The sequence below is a fragment of the Schistocerca americana genome, chromosome 11 (genome assembly GCF_021461395.2).
Source record: "Schistocerca americana isolate TAMUIC-IGC-003095 chromosome 11, iqSchAmer2.1, whole genome shotgun sequence".
Lineage (NCBI taxonomy): Eukaryota > Metazoa > Arthropoda > Insecta > Orthoptera > Acrididae > Schistocerca > Schistocerca americana.
Window position 1 is genome coordinate 142,637,835 of NC_060129.1, and position 14,096 is coordinate 142,651,930.

Below are 14,096 nucleotides of genomic sequence, written 5' to 3' on the forward strand. Positions count from 1 at the left end.
ATTGTACAGAAAATTTCTGAATAATGTCGTTTTCCTTTAATAAGAAAAAATTGCTAGTAAACACCAGAAGACATGACCTCTTGTGGAAAGACGTCGTATATCTACCCAACAAAACAGAGAGTTGTTCGCTACACTTCAGCCAAACCAGTGAGTGTGGGACATAGGAAACCTGTATGAAATGTAATTCATACATATGTAACGTATCAAATAAGCCGCCATAATTGTAAATTAAGGGAAAACCACAAAAATGTGATAGCAAATCGTCAGAAGCAATAAAACTATTTCCCAACATAGAGAAACCAATTCCACAATTGTTGCTAAATCTGAGCCACAAACGACAGCCAGCCGCCGTGGCCGAGCGGTTCTAGGCGCTTCAATCTGGAACCGCGCGACCGCTACGGTCGCAGGTTCGAATTCTGCCTCAGGCATGGATGTGTGTGATGTCCTTAGGTTAGTTAGGTTTAAGTAGTTCTAAGTTCTAGGGGACTGATGACCTCAGATGTTAAGTCCCATAGTGCTCAGAGCCATTTGAACCACAATCGACAAGAATCTTCAATACATTCGATTTTGAAACAAAAGTAATTACATTTATAAAAATATTCGTGTATTAGAAAGTCGTCTGAAGTGTAAGAAAGTGCGAATCATTGGACTCCATAAAATTTTTTAAGCATTAATGAAAGCGCTTATGATAACTGAAGACGACAGAAATATATCCTTCTCATGCATGAGATGTGTTTACATTCTCTTGCTTTCAACGAAACAAACTGCAAATTTAGAAATATTCGAAAGTATTTCTTATTGAATGCCACTGAATCAGTGTGATTCGTCTGTTTTTACATGTATTTCACGATAATTCATGTCTCTTGGTAACCTACTAACGCACAGAATGCAAAAATATAACACCTATTCCATTAATTAAGTAGAAAATAATTAAAAACAAACATTATCCTTCCGACGTTTGTGACTGTCTGCTTTTTCACCGCTTGGGCGCTAGGTCGCTCCAGATCCCTAGAGTGTGTCGTGACTTGTCTTTATTTCTTAGACTGTGGTAAAATGCTCCTCTAGGTTTCTGATTGACAGTCCTCGAATACGGCACAATGCAGCGTCGCAAAACCTTTCAGTTTCATGCCACTTGCTTTATCAATATTTTATATAAGCTGCGACGCCAACCTATAAAGTATCAAATTTAAATATCATCATGTAATACAAGTATTTCGAAAAGCAACTATAAACTGTAGTTTTCCGCGCCCTGTTTTTCTGTTTATGAAGTTCGGTACGACGCCACAGGGAGTGCTGCTATCGTCTCTTTCTGACGTACGTTGCAAAATGCAAATTGCTTTCGATGTTCAATTGTGGTAGTCAGTCACAGAAATTAATAATTATGTCCTCCACGTAATAAACAAGCGAGCAGAAATTACAATCATAAATAAAGAAAAAACCAAACATTATTTCGAAATCGAGTAGAAGCAGCAATTTTGCAGTGTTACAATTTGTTCGGCCTCAGGACGGTGTCAGCGATTAGTATATTGTTACGATGCTACGGTGAGTTTGTCAACAATACATTAATGTTACCTAGCAAGGAACGCGAACGTCATTTTATTCCATGTGTTAACGGCAGTGGTCGAATCAGCGTTGTTAACAGGTATGATGGTTTGTGAAAACGTGTGGATTTCGTGTGATGTTATTTTAGGTTATGTTTATCGTAACAAAAGATTAGTGTTGCTGTCGACAGACTTTTAATTATTCGAATTGCGGAAGAGAGGTAAATAGTTTTCCCTTATTGCTTTTTGTGCATATTACGCTTCCATACCGCATATGACCTGTTAAATTTTCCCAAGTCAATGTGTACGAATATCGCGTTGTGAAGTGCTTGCTGTTTTCGCCTTGCCGATGAATTCTCAGAATGCGTAAAAGAAACGGCTTGCATTGTGATGAATTGCTTTGATTTTGCTGCGGTTCCTGTGTAGTGTGGTCCTCAGAGAAAATTAAAGTAGTTGTTAAACATTTTGTGATGGAGTAGAAAAATACACGCAGTGAAGTTGAAACTTCCGCTGCATACATCATGACGGAACACTGTTAGCGAATTCATGACCAGGGACTAGAGCCGTTTTTGCTGTGACGTCATATGCTGACACTCCGGATTGTAGTGAGAGTAGTTGCATCGCATTCTTCCGTATTTTCCATTGAGATGCCCACATTTACATCATTTCAGAGACTCGTTAAACGGGAATGGAGCGCAATGAAATGCTGTAGGAGGTACTGATTCTGTTGCATTTGCTGTAGCTGATTAGAGTGCTTTGAATATCATTTAGTCCCTTCTGCACTGTAAATTAGTAAACAGTGTGTCAGCAGGAGTATATAAAAGTATTCATATTTCAGAGTAGTTTTGTACAGTGAAATCACCTGGACGGACCTTATTTTACTAATTGTATTAGACAGAGCTGTTATGCAAGTGTGTTTTTTCCCACCTTCATTGCCGAAGAGCATTACATGGCACCAAACTTTAACAGAACATTCATCATGGTTACACAGTTGTAAGTAAACCACTTCAGCTAATCAGTTTTATATGTTAAGGTGTTACTAATATGGCACTACAAGCATTTTAACCTTTTTCTTATGTAAAATTGAGGTTTACTGCAGTAAATCATTTTAATTAGCAAATTCACTCCACATTTATATGATGTTGAAGTTCGAATTATTGTGGGAAAAGCAGGGTGCATCTCCTGTAATGCTCACAGTAAGACAGTATAGCCTGCCTTAAACTAGTGCTACGGAGAAACAACTTTTGATAACAATTTATTCCCATCATGTGTGCTGTTCAAAATTTATTTATTTATTTATTTATTTATTTTTCGTTATTATGAGACAGTGCTCTGACTCTTCACAACATGCAGTTCGGAATTGAGTATGGCTGTTTTTAGCTTACTCCTTGTTTTTTCAGGTGCTTAGAACTGCAGTCACATGGAGTGGATCAAGAAACAAGAAATGCACGAGATACCTGTTGTGCCAAGACTCCATGGTAAGAGGTTTCCTTGTATTTCTCATCATTGTTCCATTCACTTCTGTGGGCAGCCTGCTAGTGAATAAATATAGTTCATATCATGTTGCTGGAAGTATGACTAACCATACTCTGCAAATCACTCTGAAGCGCTTCACTGAGAGTATGTCTCTCTTGTACCAGTTACTGCGGCATTTCCCTTTTCCACTCGTGTATGGAACCCATGAGGAATAATTGTGTACATACCTTTGTGCCTGCTGCAATGGGCCTTGTTTTGCCGTCACAATCTTTATGGGAGCGATATGTAGGTGGTTGTAGTATATTTGTGGACTCACTGCTTGGAGTTGCTTCTAGAAACTTCCTCAGGATAGTTTACATCTGTCTTAAAGTGTAGGTCAATTGAGTTCTTTCAGCGTCTTCTTGGCTCTCTCCCATGGGTCAAAGAAACCTGTGATCATTCGTGTTACACCTCTTTGTATCTCTTCAATATCCCTTGCTAATCCTACTTAGTACAGGTCTCATACACTTGAGCAGTGTTCTGAGATGGCTCAGGCAATAGTGTTTCAAGGAATCTCTTTTGTAGTCATTGTCATGAACACGCAATTTGAACAGCAAGGGTCCCAACACACTTTCCTGGGCAGGTTTCCCACAAGTTCTGGAGGGTTGACCAAAGCGTCCGATCCCACCCGTCGGCTTTGACCAGTGACGTGTGTGACGTCATGACGGCGTGGAATTTAGTTTGTGAGAGTGGCGTGTTTGTAGGTGTTGTTTTGATGCGAACGGTGGTGCTCTCTGGTGGTGTGTTAGGTGATGTTTTTGGTTTAGTTTGCGAGTGTGGCGTCGTGTGTGAATTTTGGTAAATTGTTTTTTTTTTATGTCTTTGGTAGGTACGGATATGACTGACAGGGTCAACGGTTTTTGCTTGTTGGCTATGATGAAGGACAGTGCGTTGTCTCTAATAAAATTTCTTCAACTATTCGGATTTTTGGATGAAGTCGTGCAGTGTTCAGTATGTCGTGAAGAAATGAGGCTTACTTAAAGTTCCGGCGTCTCGGACCAGGGACGGCTGTATATGGAGATGTAAGGATAACAGGTCAAGGGAAGTGTTCGATCCCAATGTGTGACTGTGAATGTTGGTATTAGTATTGGGAGATGTTTTTGAGCTGTATAGGTCAAGGGAAGTGTTAGGTCCTAATTTATGGGACCGGGAGCTGCTGTTGAGCTATATAGGTCAAGGAAATTGTCCGATTCCAGATGATATTGTGTTTAGTGGTATTTGGGGAGTTTTGAGATGTCGATGTTTTCGTCGTTTTGTGTGGTTTTGTATGGGGGTGGGTGTCTAAATTTGTTTATATTTAGTTTGTCCCGTTAGTGTCATTAGGCTTTTTGTGGAATGTGTGTGTGTGTGTGTGTGTGTGTGTGTGTGTGTGTGTGTGTGTGTGTGTGTGTGTGTGTGTGTTTGTTTTTTGATGTATTTTTGTCCTCATAATGTGTACGTAACGACTTTATATGCACCATATCGTGGTTTATGGTCGTTTCCGCCGTATTTGTGACGTAGTGGGTCAAAGAAGACTGGCGGGATCGGACGCTTCCGTATTTCCGGAATGGTGGTCGCGTGAGTTGTGTCTGAGTGATAATGTGAATGTGTGTGTGTGTGTGTGTGTGTGTGTGTGTGTGTGTGTGTGTGTGTGTGTGTCGCGCGCTCTCATTTGCTGGCAAAAGCCATGGTGGAAAATTTAGATTTGAGAGTGTGATTGTCTTTTCTACATGCCTGTCTGTGGCTCAGTGATCATCTTTACAGTGAGTTTCCACCTATCCTTATTAGTATTGATTCTCAGAGTATTTTTGCAAGTCATCAAATGTACAGATTGATCACTGCAGTCTCATTTCATCAACATGAGGTCTGCGACACATGAATAGCTAGCCACATGAGTGGTGTTCCACGACGGGCCAAAACCATGGGCCATTTCTGCAAGTATCTCTAACAGATCAGGCCTGCCAATCTGTAGCTTATCGGTTCCCACTAATGTGCAGTCTCTGCCCGTCTCACCGATCTACCCACAGGTGGGATCTGTTTGTCAGTGGCATAATGCGGCATATTTTTGTGGTTTATCCAAGGACCCAGGACTGCTGTGCTCCTCGGAGGCTACAGGCAATTGTTTTTAGGGTTTGTGACTGTCTCACTGCAAGTACATTGTACGGTGCGGTGTTTTGCAGACATTTTGTTTATTCTAGTACATTGTGGCACTTTCAAAAGAATTTATATATTAGAAAGTATGGACGATAAGAAGAAGAAAATTGTGGCCGTCGTTGGCGGTTTGTATGCTATGTACCCACCTATTTCTCAAAAGAAAATTCACACAGTACCTGTAAAATAAGACATAACACAGTAGGTAATAACTGGCAATATAAATGTGTTGACAACTACAAGGAATTTTATATACCCCCGGTGTAGACAAAGCATGTCGAGCATCTTTTGCTGATCTTAAATGTTCTTTTATTTTCCTGGTGGGTCGGAAAATAGTGTTCAACCCGTACTTGCTTAACACTTTCCCAATGCAATCTGTGACCTTACTAATGAATGGAAGAAAAACCTTCCCTGAGGCTGTTGTTCATCATTGCTCCTGATTCTCTGCCTAGAGTCAAGTGCTCGATCCATCTCCCTGCTAGAATAGCCATTCTTTTCATAAGTCGACCGTAGATGTTCAATCTCGTCTTTTAAATAAACAGGTTCACAAATTTTGTGCGCCCTGTCAGTTATGACAGAGGGAGTTATGACAGAGGGATTTTGGAGTATCTTTTCTAGTTTCCTTCTAATTATTTTTTTTATTAACGACCCAAATTTTTTACAAATAATTGCTTTATAATTAAACTGAAATGAAACTACTGAACATATTGCCAAATGGCTGTGTTACAATGTAAGTTTGACCACTAGGAGTGCTGTATAAAAATTTCACTTTTCTAGCTTGAGTGGATTTCGAGAAAATATTCCTTATATTCGAAAAATTCTAATTTACGGGAAATGACTATCAAAGTTTCTCAATACAGTCCTGCACTGTAGGATGGATTATCAGGGTCGTTCTTCTTCGTCCTCCAAAAGCTTCCTCTTCTGTCTTCTTTTCTGGCCTGTTGTTCCATCATACTTCATATGCCTTTCTCTTCTTTCCGCTCCTCTTATCCTTTCTCTGTCAATATTTCTTAGTGCTCGTACAGTGTTCACCCCAGCTGTAAATCCTAATGCCTTCAGAACTTCACACTGTTCCCTTGGTTGTAGGTTGCTATTGCATCATAAATGCCAAAGTGCATTGTTTTTATGCTTACAAACACCCTTTTAGGAATCACTTTCCAAACCAAATTGTTTACGCTCTCATTAGGATTCTGCGTCTTTCCGTGTAGACATTTGTGTAACAATTCTGGCTGTGCTAAGTCATGAAAAATTGGTTTTATTGTTCCCTCCTCATTCTTGTACATACTGCATATTACCCGCTTTACACAAGAAGTATAATACTACCAACAACAGGCGCAACACTGAACTAATTCGAAACGGTAAACAGCAAAGAGACGATGTTCCGCGCTCTTATTCATTGTAGTATCGCAACTTGGTATTAGTGTTAATTTTCTTTTCCCTACGTTCTTCCTCTTCTTATATACACGGTTACTAAAACGTGGCATCGTAACCAGAACAAAAGTGTACGACAATATTAAATGGAGCAAGATGTTCGAAATTCTGAGGAAAATAGGAGTAAGCTGTAAGGAAATACGGGTAATATTTGTCACAGAAAACAATGTAGCTAACCCTTGCACACTCGCTGTATGCGTAACATAAGGCGCTGTATGCGTAACAGACCGAGAAAATCCCAAGCAGTTCGCCAGGAAGTCACGAGAGGGTGTTAGATGCATTCAGCGGCCGCCCATTTCCTCTGCAGGCGTGGGGGAAAATGGTAATAACTCCACTTCTAGGGCGAGCAGAACAATAATTCAAAGTTTACATTAAAGAGGAAAGTTCCAATTAATTTTCGGCAGCAAAAAAAAAATCGTAATTTTTTGGATTTGACCACCTCCGGCTCCCCTTAACTGTCTGCCATGGAGGGTCCTTCCCATCAGGAACTGCTCTGCTAGGTACATATCTATCCAGTGCATGGTCAAGCTTTCTTTTAACTTGAGCAATAGTTCTAAGTGCTCCTGTCCTGCACATATAAATTATTCAACTTGATTTAGCTGACCTTTGTACTTTGCTAATTATTGTTGCTACAGCTATTTGTGGTCAGTGAAGCCAGTTTGTGTGGATATTTGCAAAGAGGTCAGGTCTGTTTGACAGCATTAGATGCCAATAATGCAGTATAATAAAAAAAATTAATTTTTTATCTTACTTGCAACAGTGAATAAAGTATAGCATGTGTTGAACCTCACATGGGGTAGAGGATAGAGTTTATATCTAATGTTTAGTAGGTTAGGATAAATTTATAACCAACTGGTTAGCCAATATGTTTGCATAAAAGTTGCATTTATCTTGATCTGATTGGTTTCTTATTAAAAATCATCTTTAATGTGCAATGTAGAATGAAGATAATTTTTAAGTGAATGTTTATTTTGTAGTTAAATGTTACAAAACAGATCTAGGTAGTGAATTATCACATTGTATACGTGCTATGTAATAAAACTTGTGACTTCTTTATAAACATTATATGTTTGTTGTGATTTAAAGTAATTATTTTGAAAAGAAGCTTTCACTGGTGTGTGCGGTAATTTTCATAATAATCTTAGCAGTAAGAGTTAAAATTAAACATGTAAATGAGCCGTGAGAGGGACCAACAGCAGATGGTTTTGATTTTCAGACAAATCTTACTGGTAAACATTAATTAATTGTATGCATGTACTGTGATTGATTAAAAAATCGATTTCCCTTTTGGCAGCCAACTTGTAGTAATGTTAAGAGGTGACACATTTATTATTGACATGTTTGTTCAAAGCTGCTACCAGCATTGATAAATAATGTTTGCAAATTTGAAAGGAGATTGCTGAAAACCAGAGCAGTTGTCAGTATAAATTACAAGACTACACTTACACATAACTTGAAATACAAACATTGGGAGGGTGGTCAGCATCGGCAGGGATTTAGACACACTGGATGCCATGAGCTTTGTTACACGGCAGCCAACCAGGGCTGATGGAATTAGCCTCACGAGCAGTCTACTTGTGGACACTCTGGGCTTGCCAAACATGTTAACTTCAGCATTCACATTATGCTCTGTTGTGGCAGTATTGTGGTAGCTTTATTGTGTGTGCCATGTACCATTTGAATTTCAGTGTGGATGAAAGTGCTTTATTGGAACTAGTACAGGGGAAGTGACCAGGTTGGGATGAATTTGAGCTGCACTACTACAACTGTGATCCTAAACCGGCTCTGTGGCAGAGATGGAGGAAAGTAAATGTATGTGACATTCATTAAATACAGTAATAGGGCGTTTACAGAATGAGATTTTCACTCTGCAGCGGAGTGTGCGCTGATATGAAACTTCCTGGCAGATTAAAAGTGTGTGCCCGACCGAGACTCGAACTTGGGACCTTTGCCTTTCGCGGGCAAGTGCCCGCGAAAGGCAAAGGTCCCGAGTTCGAGTCTCGGTCGGGCACACAGTTTTAATCTGCCAGGAAGTTTCAGTAATAGGGTGGGTCAAATCTATCAGTACAAAATAAGCTTAAGATAATAGCAGTATAAAATTAATTGAAAATTCTGGAAAGGATGAAAGCCAGTTCTGAAGATTTGTACATCAGTTGATCTTGGAACTTGCAATAGAGCGTAGTGAGAGATGCTTTATGAACTGTTAGATACTGTTGAAGGAAGCTTTTCAATATACCACCCGATCCACATTACACTGTACCCAGTGTGTAATGAAGCATCTTTAACCCAGTGTGTAATGAAGCATCTTTTGCTTCATAATTTTTGATCAGATGCTAATGCATACATTATGTACACAATATAGTATAACTAAGTAGCTTACCTGCCTCAAGGCAAATGTAATTAGCCAGAATCTGTAATTAGCAGCAGCATTACTTTGGACTCTTCAATTTGAAGAAGGATATAGGAAAACTGTTACTTTGGACTCGGCAATTTGATGAAGGATATAGGAAAACTGTGACTTTTGAAAACAATAAGTGAAGATTTCATAACAGTTGGCATCAAATTCCAGCTTGTAACTAATTAGCAAATTAATCACTAAAATTTGATTATTTCACGTAAAGCCAAATTAACAATTTGAAATGTTTCACATCAGATGTCATTAAACTCATGTCGGATCTTAGGAAATCATGTTATCAAAGATGCCAGACTCAGAATGCCTGAAGTTAATTTTGTAGTTAGAAATTGCCAGTATAAACAAATTACCTTATTGAGATTCTGACAAAACAAAGCTCTGAAGGATCTCACTAATTCTAAGGCAATGTCGTCCTCTCCAGAGTCCTTGTTTTGGCTTGGAAGTTACAGTGCTCTGTCAAATTCTTATTGCAGTATTGTATCTCCCATGTCATCTTTATCTACTTAATCTTCCATTTCTGTAGTATTGCCTTCAATTTCATAATATTCATGCTAATGCCATCTAAATTTAATCAATTAAATTGGAAAGAAGACTGATACCAAAAAAAAAAAAAAAAAAAAAAAAAAAAAAAAAAAAAAAAAAACTGCTTCCTCAATTTTGCTATGTGGCTTAATATTTACTTTCTTACAATTCAATTTTTGAGAGGAAATTATTGTGTCCATCTTTGATACTGAGTGTTTTTTCCAGTACATTACCACTTATTTGTACAAGTAACACCATTACTTGCTATGTAGATACCGGAACTTCTCAATCCCTGAATCTATTTAGAAATGGTGGTTCATGTTGTTTTAATTTTCTTTTGAACTTATTGGTTCCCAATTTCTGCTTTATGTTACTTGTATGCTCTTGCTCCAAACTTCACTCTGATTCCTAGAAAGTCTACATGAAAATTATTTTTGTGCATTTTATTATAGTTGCATAGATCATATTTGAGCTGAGTCTCACTTTTGTTGTCAGCGGCAGGCACAAACCATTATGGAAGAGATGTGTTGAGAAATGAACACAAGAATTTGAAGACCTTTAAAAGTGCTTCCGAAATATGTGTAGTTGATGCTTCACTTAGTATTCTTACTGCTCACTTCTGCTGAACAAATATTTTATTTGTTTGACGTGCACTGCATCAGAAGATAATCCCAGATCACTGCAGGGAGTGAAAGTACAAAAAATAAGCCATTGCAGGCTTCCCCTAGAGAAGCTCAAATATTGTGCATCAGTTAGCGCACCAGACTCACATTCGGGAGGACAACGGTTCAAACCTGTGTTCAGCCATACTGATTAAGGTTTTCTGTGCTTTCCCTAAATCGCTTAAGGCAAATGCCAGGATGGTTTCTTTGAAATGGCATGGCCAACTTCCTCCTCTATCCTTTCCCAATCCGAGCCTGTGCTCCATCTCTTAACAACCTGGTGGCCAATGGGATGTTAAACACTAGTCTCCTCCTCCCTTCCATGTGTAAATAAAAGGATTCAGTGTGTCACATTAAGAAATCCTGGAGTGTGCACAAGGAAACAGCTTCGTCAGTATGGGAATCAATTCGGGTGTTATGCTGTTCTTATTACCTGTAAATGATCTGCCGTCATTAATGAAGAAGGTTCAACACTAGACAATGTAATTTTATTTTAAAATTAGTAACTGTTTCTCTGCACATGGAGAGAGTTTAGCTAAATCACAATACATGCAGTTCAGTACTGCACAAGGCCTGCCACACCATCAGAAATAATTCACAAGGCGAAATCAGCAAATGGAATGGAATATTGGGAACCTGATCTAAAAGTCACATGTTTTATAATCAAACATCAAATCTCAGCAGTGTTGCGTTATGGATAACATCAAATTTTGGAGATGAAAAATGTCAGAAAGTTCACATAATTTTCCAATTGTCACACACTAATGTTTGACATCATATACTTGGGCAACCTGTTATTGAAAAAGAAAGTGTTTGGTTCACAAAAGCATGTAGGAAGGATAGTGCATTGTTCACTCTAGAACCTCTTACAACTGTTTAAATATTTAGGCAATTTAGGCATGGTGGTGACAGTTTTACAGTACATTGCCTCCTTTAATATGTTTGCTGTCAATAAAGTTTGAAACAACAATAACATTCGTAAAATATAATATTGGAAGGATAAGTTATTCTTCTCAATAACCCATGGGAGCACAAAAGCAAATGGAAAATGTAAGTAACTGCAAGTACATGCTTGAAATATATTGGCACAATAAAATAATGTTTAAACATGAAGTGTTGTGTTTACCTGCCAGCTAAATTCACATTAACATCTTTTGGCTGCAGATGACTAGTGACCAGTACATGATAATGTACAAATGGTCTTGCAGGAGTGTATAATATGAAATGTAAGTAGTGACAAAATCAAAAACTGTTCTTTAGGCCTAATTTTTTGCAGATTTGGTATCACTCAAAATATATTCACATTTCTAGATTTGAACAAAGAAAACTTGCAGGTAATGGAACAGAGGTGTTGAAATGTATTGTGGTGTGCATAACAGGCAGATCTTATATACAATAATTTACACTGCCTGAAGATATTTGCACAGCCTATAAAGTGCTCTACAGAGTCTCCAGAAAAGATTGAAACCATATTTAAACAGATAATGGATGAGGCATCAAGGGATCACCAATTTAGTATTGGAGGGCAGCGTGGAGGGTAAAAATCGTAGAGGGAGACCAAGAGATGAATACACTAAGCAGATTCAGAAGGATGTAGGTTGCAGTAGGTACTGGGAGATGAAAAAGCTTGCACAGTATAGAGTAGCATGGAGAGCTGCATCAAACCAGTCTCACGACTGAAGACCACAACAACAACAACAACAATGGATGAGAAACAAGCAGGATTTATGAAGAATTGATCCACCACAGATCAGATATTTGTTCTAAAATGAATAACAGTGAAATATTGAAAATACAACGAAACAGTAACAATATTGTTTGTTGATTTGAAGAAAGCCTACAATAGCATAAACAGAGAAAATTTGAGAAAGAAAATGCAGAGGTTTGGGAAAACCAAAGAAACTTACAGATCTTGTAACAGTTTTACCATGAAAGTGGATAGAGAGTATTTCATTGCCTTTTGACACAAAGATGGTAATTGGGCACTGCTATGGATTATCACCACCCTTGTTTACCATAAGGCTGGGATGCATTGGATGCAACAAGTGAAGGAGAAGAGGTAACTAGTGTAGGGATAAAAATAAATGTACTTGCCTTTGCAGCTGATGTAGCATTAATTGCTGAAAATCTAGGTATCCTGAAAATATTGGCAAGACAGCTCTTTCAGAAAAAGTTGAAAGAATGTAAAAGACAAAAAAAAGGGGGCACCTTTTGCAGATCTATAGCCACATTTTGGAAGAAGCAGTACAGTTTAAATATCTTGGTGTTGTAGTAAATAACAGAAATGATGAAAACAAGTAGTAGAAGAGTAGACAAAAGCAGCATCCAGAACATCATATTGACTCAGCAAACCACAGAAATCTGAAATTTTTAAAGAGGAACCTAAATGGGAATACATAAAATTATAATCGGACCAGTATTGTTATGTGGGGCAGAAATATGGGGAGAAGATAAGTATACAGAAATAAAGATGAAGGTTTGGAAATAAAATCCAGCACAAGGTATTTGGATAGATCTGTGAGTGAGGAGACTGGAAAAAGAAAGAACAGGGAGCTGAGAGGGAGGTATGTTATGAACAAGAGACCAAGACAAGGAGACTGAGATGGGCCAGTGTAGTGATTTTTTTCATGTATTGGGTGTGTATGTGTACTAGTGCCGTTAATAATGCATCGTAAAAAAACACAAGGCTACACAAAACATTCATGGCAACTTCTTATTGTGGGCAAGTATTATAATAATTTGATATTGTTAGGGCTTTCAATATTTAAGTGCCCAATAAATAAATCACTTTGGAATGTCTATATACACATACAATTAAATTAGTAACAGCTCGGTGTGAAGCAGCTTGATCTTTTACATTTATAAATATCTCACGGTTGTAATTCAACGTCTTTTCACTTGAATGATAATTTATTGCAGATCTGCATGGAGAGACACCTTTTTCATGGTACACCTATTGTTAATTCAAAGGTGATAACTTTCTGAACTGTGAAAACCTCATCACATGAACAAAAGATAGAATTCAGTATTTGTGCTCAAAAATTAATTCTAAACCTTCTCCATTTTGCTTTACTCCACTTAATATTGGAGTAATTTGATCAAGAATCTGCTGTCTTCCAAAAGGTGGCCAACAATTCAAATTACACACGTTAATCTCTAAAAAAAAATGTACAATTAAATTGTCATACATATAGGGATGCTACCGCTACTGAAATAAATGGTTTTGTTATAAATGACAGCGTATATCCAGAAATACGTTACAAGATACGTACATTTCCATCCATGTTTTCTCATATGAAGATTTGAACCAAAGTAAAATAATCTGGAAAATCTGTTTCTATTGTTTCATTGTTCTCAAAACATAGATTATTTTGCAATATTGATACTGCACACAGTGTGATAATTAACATTTTTACATATTATTTTGCACACAGAATAACAGTTTGTTTAAATATGCCATGTCAACCATAAATAAATATTTCTCATTTCCAGAGGACCAGTACATGAGCCATGTCAGAAGAGGGGTGGTATCAAGATTCAGAGAAGCATTAGAGAAGAAACCTGAAGGATGAAAACAGTTATGCAGATAAGATGGAGAGGTAAAGTAGCCAAGGGTTTTCTGAAACTGCTATTGTCAATTATAGGCTTAAATGTAATTGTGGTCAACGAAAAGTTTTGAGAACAGAAGGCCTATGCTCATTCCAAACAATTGTTCTCTAATTTCATTCTACAGTTGCATGAGAAGTAGGTTAGTTTCAGAATTTTCGGATGCTTACAAAACTATATTTTCATAAGTTAGCGGTACAAGTGTTTTAGATACAGAATTTAGTTCGTAGCAAATCAGCATTTGTGGTTCACAGTTCAGCCAAAGAATACACCACC

General features: G+C 37.9%; 1 long non-coding RNA gene across 1 annotated transcript; it reads left to right on the forward strand.

Moving 5' to 3' along the window:
- Window positions 1–1,406: 1,406 nt before the first annotated feature.
- On the forward strand, window positions 1,407–13,739 carry LOC124553893. Its single transcript, XR_006968159.1, has 3 exons — window positions 1,407–1,542; window positions 2,942–3,019; window positions 13,707–13,739. It is a non-coding gene; the product is annotated as an uncharacterized LOC124553893 (long non-coding RNA).
- Window positions 13,740–14,096: the final 357 nt, after the last annotated feature.